The sequence below is a fragment of the Metopolophium dirhodum genome, chromosome 9, assembly GCF_019925205.1.
Source record: "Metopolophium dirhodum isolate CAU chromosome 9, ASM1992520v1, whole genome shotgun sequence".
NCBI lineage: Eukaryota > Metazoa > Arthropoda > Insecta > Hemiptera > Aphididae > Metopolophium > Metopolophium dirhodum.
Window position 1 is genome coordinate 17550144 of NC_083568.1, and position 8920 is coordinate 17559063.

Below are 8920 nucleotides of genomic sequence, written 5' to 3' on the forward strand. Positions count from 1 at the left end.
TATTTAAACAGAAAAAAAAACTTACTATTCAAATACATTTTTTTAAAAATGCCGCAAACGCGTTTTGTATAATATGCTTGTCTACTGTTATCAACAATGATAAACGGCAATACGGCGTAATGACGTCATGGACAGTGAGACATTTTTCCTGCTATGATCCATTCGTTGAAAATTTGATTGAAAATTTTATTACAGACAATCGTCACCACCGGGAGCGCTGTATGTCCTAAAGAGGCCGATGAATGAACAGTTTAGTTCACCAAAGCTATAGAAAATTGAAAATATATCATGATTTACGGAATAAAATTCAAAATTTTTCATTGCATAATTAATTCTATGTTCTAAATTATTTATATGCATGTATTTAAATACTTTCTTTTAATCGAAAACAATTATTAATATTATTAAATATTGTCATTTTTAAATTTCCTATTAAAAAAAAAATATATAAAAACTGTGAGAGTTAATTCACTAAATTATCATACATAATGCTTTCAAAGTGTTACAATTAACAAATAATAATTATTAATTTTTAATTAATATATGGATTTTAAATACAATTCATAATATGTTGATATTGAGGTTAATACTAGTATTCATATTACCTATGTGTTACCAAAATGCATATATTTTGAATACCTTTTTATAAGCATTTATTACTCAGTTGTACCTATCATAATTGATTTTATAATATATTCATAGTATTTATAGTATTACTATTACCTATATATTATTATATAATATTAACAGAGATCCTGGGGATAGAAACATATCTATATGCTAAATGGTTGATAGATTTATATGGTCATCCTAGATCAGTGCTCTTTTTCTTTAGACTTTAAGCGTTTATGGAAAAAGTTTAAATGCTTAAATTTTAATACTATTATTAATATTTTTCAAAAGTATATTAAAACATTAATTTACTATACATTATAATAATTTATCTGTGTGAAAAAGTACATGTAATTTTAGTATATACCTAATCTAGAAAAAACCATTAATAATTTTGATTAAGTGAGCCTTGACAGTTTTACATTAAATTTAGGGAGCCTCTTGACAAAAAAAAATTGAGAATAACTGTACTAGATTATACTGTAAAATATCTAAATATATATAACTAGCGGTCCCAGTAAACAATCATGTTTGTAATGTTGCATTTCAATTTAAAAACTTCATATACATTTTTCACTGTTTAAAATCACATTTATTTTTATTTTTTCGAACACATCGTTTCAAAAATTATTAATTAATATATAATTTATTGGTATAGTATTAAATTAATTAATGAAATAAAACAAACACACCTACTATAATTATTAGTAATAATAATATATCTATGTATAAATTATTAAAATACAAAACGAACAAACGAAAAACGATTCTGAACAAAGACATCGTTAACTAATAAATAATATTGAGATTAAAGTAATTTATTTTACTATTAGACATTAGCACCTACAATAGTAGGTTAAAGTCATTTTTGCCCAAATAATAACATTTGAAAGTGTCATCGTGTCTATAAATTATAATAATATACTCTAAAAGTTTCATAAATCCGCGAATACTTACTATTTTTAAATTACAACAAAATAACTAAAATCGTTATTTTTGGTTTTAATATGTAATTTCGTCCAAATTTTAACTTATAATATCTGTAAAAAGTAACTGTGTTTATAATAGATTATTTAGATTTTTCGGTTACAATATGAACCAGGGGCGGACTGGGCCGGCGGGATACTGGGAACTTTCGCGGTGGGCCGCTACTCAAAAATGATTTGTTATTGCTATATATTTATAATTATTATTAATATAGAAGATCGGTATAAATCGGTATAAATATGAATTATAAATATTTTTTATTTTCATACCATGACGCGTGTGTGAAAAATTGTTTATATTAAGTGTTTAAGACGTTAGATTTCAGGTTCGGCTGATTGTGCACCTCCCTCACTCTTCAGCATCAATGCATCAGAAATTATTATTTATAATTAGGCCACGGATTTAAATATAAACTGCATTTTCTAAATTTTCTAAACATTGCTTTCCAAGCAAAGAATTCGTTTCATATATTATCAACGAATTGAAAAATGAAATAAGAACATTCATATGGGTTGAAGTCAATATTATAAAAACTTATTAAAAAAAAATTAAATACAATTAAATAAAGGTAATTTTTTTAAATTATATTTCTATTTTTTTACGTACCCATTATGTTCGATACTATAACTTCGGTCTTCAGTTAACACTTGCCAATATGGAATTACTGTCGAAGTTTTTTATTTTAAAATATTAAATAGCATCTGATTGACTGATGTGCTATAATGAAAATCAAAATATAACGAATACACTACCTATACACCTATCTAAATTCTATTTTATATTCGTTTAAATTGGACTTTTAATTTTTCTGGACATTTTATTAAGCTACGAATTTATTTAGTTATTTTGTTATTAAGGTAATACATATTAATTAATAGGAATTTCTTAAAATTTTTTTATTATTTTATTCGAAACATTATTTTTAAATATTGGGATCAATAAAACTATTTTTATTCAATTACTATTTTATATCAATTAGAATTTGTTAATAAACCAAGTAATAAATGAATGGTTACCAAGTAAAAAAACCGTTATCTACATTATAAGTTTGAATTCAATTTTCCGCATTTGCATCTAGTAGAAACAAATAAATGTTTTTTTGAAGACAATGTAAAAATATCCATCATCCATCGGTTAGGACCATATTATATATATTTTCTATGATTAGGACGGTGAGGTTATAATTATAAATAATCTATGGCAAATGACAATCGTCTGAGACGAACAGCGATTTCAATACGTACTCACATATTTCGTTCCATTCTGGTTATTGAACTATTTGAACTAGGTGCCTATTGGCTATTTTTATAAATGCCATTAATCTCAATACTTCCAGACTGAACTTTTGGATCGGATATTATATGAAGACGCGCGCTGCATTTTCCTTGGCGGAGATGCACAGCTCTGACACTAGACAATATTATATACACTCGAAGGGAACGCGTTTCGCCGGAAGAATAAATAATTACGTAAGTTTTGTCCTTCTACTCTGTTGAAGCGGTAGACCTAATGTAAATATTTATTGTCAGACAAACTTATATAACCGCTAGACGTAGAGTAATTTTTAAAACCCAGTTGTTATAGGTGTGCAAAAATTATGAAAAATACCTTAAATTATAATACTTTGCCTACAACTGTTAATTTATTGTTATAGTAGAATAATTTTTAAAATTTGAAATCAATGATTAGGCAATGCTTTTATAAGTAGGAAGGTAGGTTTTTATACCTACCTAATAAAATAAGAAAATACATAATGATTAATGTTATTTAATATAATTTGTAAGTACATAGCAGATCACTTGGCAGATACCTACCACTTGGTGACGATTATTTTTGTCTTATACGTTTTTCGTAATTCCGTTCCGTCACGATAGTTTTAGTTTTCGTAAATGTGAAACGGGCATTAAACATTTGGGTTTTAAGAAAACACCTCAAACGTACCTTATTTTGGGGGGGTTTTACGGGATATACCTAAGGGAAATTTTCTTCAAATTTTCACATTTCACTATTTTATATTGTGATATTATTTGTGCCTAGGTTAAGTTTCTGTTTTAGAATCGATCGATAGGTTACCTAGGTATATCACATTCTTTAAATTGAATTCTGGTAGTCGAGTATTGGACAAGTACCTACGTAATTTATAATTCGTATCGTAATTTAATTACTAAAAAAATATATTTTCCCCAACAGTGTCACCGGCAGGAGAATACATTATAGAATGTCTATAAACTTGTGGTCTAGTATATGGTTAAAATTGGCATGCGACCATCAACCGGGGGCTTGTTCTGGACAATTTAAATGATCTAATAAGGTTCATCTCATTATTTGAATTAAATTAATTTTTAACCAATTGTTGTGTTAATCAATTTTTTTATTTATTTCATTCGACACACTCGTCTCAGTTTTTTAGTACCTCTAGATTTCTCACGAAATTCATATCGATCATCTCACAGCTTTCATATTCAAAACCAAAAAAATATGTATTTTTAGCTTATTTCAATATTTTTCATCGAACACCAGAATATATTACAGATCATAAAGATTATACTATATCATATATTTTAAACTAAACAAGCCAGTGCCATCTAAAATTTTTTTTGCCCGCTGGCGCCCACATCTTCTTTTCAATTTTTTTTTTATGAATTTATCTTTAGGTAATGAAATTGTATACATTTTTTAAACATTGGCAACCTGGTGCCCTATGAAAAATCCTTCTTTAATGAACTAAATATTTTGAATAGTTTTTTCTCTTTAAGATTCTAGACGTTTTAGGTTGAACTTTGTAATGTGTATTCCTACAATAATATTTGTTTTTAATTTTTTTATTTGTTTTCTAAAATGCATTTGCCTGCGGGCGCCCACACCATCCTTCAATTTTTTTTCATGATTTTAACATTTGCCAAATTTTTTAAATATTGATAACTTGGTGCCATACGAATAATCCATCTTTAATGAACTAATTTTTTTTTTCTTTTTGATTCTGGGCATTTTAGTTTGTACTTTGTAATGTGTATTCTTGCAGTAACTTTTTTTCCACATTTTTTTTGGTTATCTAAATATATTTAATAGTTTTTTCTGTTTAAGATTCTGGACATTTTAGTTTGAAGTTTGTAATGTGTATTCACACAATATAATTAATTTCAATTTTTTTTTGTTTTCTAAAATGCATTTGCCTTCGGGCGCTCACACCATCCTTCAATTTTTTTTTAGTCATGATGTGACTAGTTGAAATTTTTGTATTTACTTTTTGAACATTGATAACATGGTGCACTTTGAATAATCCATCATTAATGAACTAAATATTTTGAATAGTTTTTTTCTGTTTAAGATTCTGGACATTTTAGTTTGAAGTTTGTAATGTGTATTCCTACAATATAATCAATTTCAATTTGTTTTTTGTTTTCTAGAATGCATTTGCTTGCGGGCGCCAACACCCTCTTTCAATTTTTTTTTTAGTAATGTGACGAGTTGAATTTTTTGTAGAGACTTGAACATTTATAACTTGGTGCCCTCTGAATAATCCATCATTAATAATCTAAATATATTTAATAGTTTTTTCTGTTTAAGATTCTGGACATTTTAGTTTGAAGTTTGTAATGTGTATTCACACAATATAATTAATTTCAATTTTTTTTTGTTTTCTAAAATGCATTTGCCTGCGGGCGCCCACACCCTTCTTCAATTTTTTTTTAGTAATGTGACTAGTTGAATTTTTTGTATAGACTTGAACATTGATAACTTCGTACCCTATGAATAATCCTTCTTTAATGAACTATATATTTCTATTAGTTTTTTTCTGTTTAAGATTCTGGACGTTTTAGTTTGTACTTTGTAATGTGTATTCCTGCAGTAACTTTTTTTTGGTTTTCTAAAATGCATTTGCCTGCGGGCGCCAACACCCTCTTTCAATTTTAGATTCTGAGCGAAGCGATGATGTGTGTTTTTTTTTATTTTATTTTTTTATTTTTGTTTTTTATTTTATTTTTTATTTTTGTGTCTGTCATCACCTTTTAGGATAGTAAAAGTCCTTGGATTTTCTTCAACAGTAACTTTTCTGATAGGAAAGTGAATCTAGTTGATACTTTGAGAGGTCAAAAAAAGAATTATTTTTGCATCATCAATTTTAAAACGTTGATTTACCTAGATTAAAAAAAAAAATTAATTTGTTATACTTAAGCTCGGTAAACTTTAAGCGTTGTACGGGTGCGTAAGACACCGAAAATCGTGAACTTCGTAAGGCTATACCATAAAAACCAATGATTTCCCTGTAGTAGAGTTTTGGACAAGTACCTACATAGGTAATTTATAATAATTCTTATTGTTTTTTAATTAGGTACCAAAAAAATATAACTTCTCAAACACTGTGTCTATTGGCACTGGTGGGAGAATGTATTAGAATGTCTATAAACTTGCGGACCAGTTTGTATAGTTAAATTTGGCATGCAAACTATAATTGAAATAGAAAACCAGAATAGGTGCATTGCAGATGATAAAGATTTCTGTAAAATAACATACGATTTATCAATATACCGTTTAGGTACTGAGTATAATACTATAATTTATAAGTTCTATGGATTTATCATAGTAAATAATATATTTTATAATATCTATGGCAATCGTTAATTGTCGAAATTCGTCGGCGACGGTTAACAATTATAATAATTTCAGCAAATACTATTGTATTATAAATATAATATATTGTATATTTTGATTTCAGTGAACAAAAAAATAATATGCCACCAATATAAACGGACAGTTTGTTAAACCGTACATATTATAATGTAAGTTTTAACACAAACTCGCAAATTTCATTATCAGGTTATTTTTATAAAATATTTCGATACTTTCAAGTTTCAGCTCATCGGAGTGAGATGATTAGATAAAGATGGATGAAGATAGCTGTATCTTCGGCGATGGCGGCACTCTAGCTACGTTTCACCGTAAGAGTAGATGTTTACGAGTAAGTTTGTTTTCATATTATTACCTACTATTTTACATTTACTTTTTAGACTTAAATTAAATATTTATTGCCACGGACAATCTGTTAACTGGGAGACGTAGAAGCATTTATACGTTTATTTGTCCCAAAAGTGCAATGTATAAAATACGCGAGCCCGAACCGTCCAAACCCGTCTTCGTTTCTCCACGCCAAGTTTAATACACGTACCTTTTTGCATATACTATACGTCGGGTATTAACTTAGATTTGCGCTAAGTATTTAAAACAATATAATATTATTAATATTTATATTTTATATACATTATACACCTCATATATTTTATTAGCATACTTACACCATTTTTAGTACAGTTTATACCCTCTTATAGAAATAGATACCTATTAAATATTTTGAAATTATATATTATAACCATACACTTTAATATAAATTCGTTGTTATCAAGACTCATCGTCTTAAAACGTAGGTACTCTTTTAGCGAGGGAGCTTCGATCCACAAAAATTAAAATTGAGGGGATTGGCGGTTGTATATACTTCATAAATCTTTTTCGATTGAAATCGTGTAAATAATTTAATTAAACAATCGGGTATCACTATAGTATCAATTGTATTATATTACGTGCAACGGTTAGGTTAGGTCACCGGAACAAGATGGCAGAATGAAAATCGATTAAATAAAATATGAAATAATGTTGTAGTAGAAGATGGAAACTTCAGTTTATTCTAATTTATAATCCGAGTATTGTAATAACTATTAAATTCATCATTGAACGATTATTCAGTGGTCACTTGGGGATAAATTCCAAAAGTATAAATGTAAATTAAATTAAGAATCATTAAAAACAATTTTGTGAAAGGAACAACATTATTTCTAATATTAATGTCTTAATTATTATTAACAAATAAATACAAATACTGGATATTTTAATAGCTTTTAACTAATAACATTCAGTGTAAATAGTTTCTGATCGACGTACCTATATGTAAGTAACTTCTATAAAATGATTATTCACGAAAAAAAAATCCTAACAATGTAATGCAAAGATTCTCATAAATTGATCTTAACAGCAGCCTAAAAACAGCAAAAATACATTTGTGCAACATTTATATTTTATGCATCACACCTACCAAATTGAAATGTTGACAACATTTTAATTCCCTATTATGGTGTAGGTACCTACTAATACAAACAATAAATTATTATTCGAAAACACAATTTTGTATATTATTATATATTAAAATACTAAATACCTACAATGAAACTAAAAATAAACAAATTATTGCGTCATACTGAGTGCCTTTGGTATATTATATATGAAAATAGAATCTTTATTACGAATTCTTATCGATTACACCGACACAAAAAATATACCTAATTGTAAAAATTAAAAAATTAAGCAACACACATTATTGTAAAATCAATACAGTCATTCGATCGATCCGCTCAAAATCTAAAATCTAAAATACATCCGATACAATTAAACTTAACATATATTAGGTAAATCATTATTATACATTTTGTGCTCGGCAGTATTGGGAGAAAATGTTAGACTTGGAATTTTACAAATCTAATTGCAGGTATTAAAGTCGGTACTGTACATTTTTTTGACTGTATACCTTTATGTTAACTCTTGGTTAACTCTATAAACCAGAAATCACATTTTTATTTAATGATTTATTAAAAAAACAATATGCTTTTATAAAAATATGCTTGTGCTTCTAATATCTATTCACCACCTTAATCAATACCTAGTTAAATTAATATGAAAACGAAAATAATAATTTAAATAATATATTTTATTATTATAATTTAAATTATAAATATTAAATTGTAAACTATTTTGGTTATATTGTCATATAAAATTTCAATGAACAAATTGTTCCTTAACACGGAACTCTTTGACATAAAAAGTTGTATTATATTATATCTATGGATTCATCATATTGACGTAATGTAATATCTACCTATCATGTATATTCTATGGCAATTCTCAAAGTCGTTGCAGAAGACACAGTCGATTAAAAATTCTAAAATGTCAATTAACAAAACAGACATGAACAGAACAAAAAACATATTGCGTTCCGTATGGTTTTATTTTTTATAAATCAAAATAGTTTTAGTTCTGTATCTGGAGCATTTTTACATCGGCATCGCAGTGAACACACGTCACGGATTCAGTCGAAAGAGTCGATATTAAAAGTAAATTTGTTTTCATATTCTTTCGGGGCTTAAATATTTACTTTTAAGATTTAAAATAAATATTTAATGTCACGAAAAATGTGCTATCCAAGTAACGCACTACGCATATTTTAGACCCGAGCTGGAAATGTATAAAATACGCGAGATCCAATAATACAAACGCC

At 27.1% G+C, this 8920-nt stretch overlaps 1 long non-coding RNA gene across 1 annotated transcript; it reads left to right on the forward strand.

Moving 5' to 3' along the window:
- Positions 1 to 2552: 2552 nt before the first annotated feature.
- LOC132952508 (uncharacterized) lies at positions 2553 to 6519 on the forward strand. The gene is made up of 3 exons (XR_009665470.1): positions 2553 to 3068; positions 6317 to 6380; positions 6451 to 6519. It is a non-coding gene; the product is annotated as an uncharacterized LOC132952508 (long non-coding RNA).
- Positions 6520 to 8920: the final 2401 nt, after the last annotated feature.